Here is a 1,562-nt window from a genome sequence, read left to right as displayed (position 1 = left end):
TATAAAATGTTATTGAGAGTCTAGATTGTTTCATTAATTATCATTTCTCGCACTTTATTCACGTTATATTTCTTGATGACTATCTGCGTAATGGATCTTACGACCTTCAGTTGCGTAACAGTTTGCCACCAACGTTAAGAAATTATCAGTGTGATGAAGCATGGAATACAGTTTTTTATTTAGCGTTATAGCACATATATTCGGAAACGTGTATAAAAGCATGTCACAGAGCAACCTTAGTGCTTCATATATGAGTGGACAGGAAGAAGTCCTGATAACTGGTACAATGGCAACTACCTTCTTCTGTGCACTTCATAGTGATTTGCAGAATGTGGGTTTAGAGGTGGATGACACACAAGTTCAAATGGTTCAAATTGCTCTAAGCACTATGGTACTATGGTATCTGAGGTCATCAGTCCCCTAGACTTAGAACTACTTAAACTTAACTATCCTAAGGATATCACACACATCCATGCCCGAGGCAGGATTCGACCCTGCGACCGTAGCAGCAGTGCGGTACCGGACTGAAGCGCCTAGAACCGCTAGGCCACAGCGGCCGGCGACACACAAGTGGTTAATAGACAAGTGATTATGTAAACTGCTTGGGACAGCACTTTGTGTTGCTGTGGAGAACTTGCTTATCTCTTCGTACAACACTAAAAACCAGAATTACATAATACTAACATTATTTTGCAACTAACATAAGATGAATAAATAGAGGAAGACAGGTAAAAATATTTGTCAGAAGTGGGATTCGAACCCACGCCCACAGAAGTGGACTGCGACCTGAACGCAGCGCCTTAGACCGCTCGGCCATCCTGACATTCTGTCATTTATGCTACGCTATCAACTAGTGTATGGTAGTATTAGGAGAGCCAGTTACGTACCTATGGAATGTGTTCAATATTTCAATAGTTTTTCATGGTCGACGCACGGCACGGGGAGAACAGTACGCCAAAACTGCAGGCTGTACCTGTGTGTGAAAGACTGATTTGTTGCTTGGTTTCCTTCGTGAAGATGCGTAACAAGCACTTGTGTCTATCGGTTTCCTTATGTCACGTAAACTATCGCTTGCAGATTGTTTTATTTCTTTAATATAACAGACTGGTAAATCGAGAGCGATATCCAACTCTCGATAACTCTACTTAGCATCGGAAACTTAGTGTCTATTGCAGATCGCCTTACGAAACGCATTTACATGACTCGTATAGTTGAGCAAATATATTTGTTTAGGGTATTAGAGACTAGCAGTCAATATGCAACTAGGAATTTGTGAGCGGAAAGCATGACGGACTGGAAACCAGTCTGCCGAAGCTACACTATGGGAATACTGGTCTGCCATTTACGAAATTCTTATGCGAAAGAAAACAATACACCTGTGCTAAACTTTTCATTATACCGTTTTACAAGTGCGAAAAGGGCTAACTTAACGATGAGTTTCTTCTGGAACTATGAGCAATTAAATCTCGTCAGCTTGGTGCGCTTCTGACGTGATTTTCGCATAGTTATAATCTTCTATGCTGCAGTTGAGAAATTAAAACCCTGAAATAAACATTCTACGA

The 1,562-nt window shown here is 40.9% G+C and overlaps 1 non-coding gene across 1 annotated transcript; it reads right to left on the bottom strand.

The window, feature by feature from the left end:
* Positions 1-739: 739 nt before the first annotated feature.
* On the bottom strand, positions 740-823 carry Trnal-cag (transfer RNA leucine (anticodon CAG)). The gene has a single exon. It is a non-coding gene; the product is annotated as a tRNA-Leu (tRNA).
* Between the last annotated feature and the right edge of the window lie 739 nt (positions 824-1,562).

This window comes from Schistocerca nitens, chromosome 4 (assembly GCF_023898315.1).
Source record: "Schistocerca nitens isolate TAMUIC-IGC-003100 chromosome 4, iqSchNite1.1, whole genome shotgun sequence".
Lineage (NCBI taxonomy): Eukaryota > Metazoa > Arthropoda > Insecta > Orthoptera > Acrididae > Schistocerca > Schistocerca nitens.
This window is presented reverse-complemented; position numbering and strand designations above follow the sequence as displayed.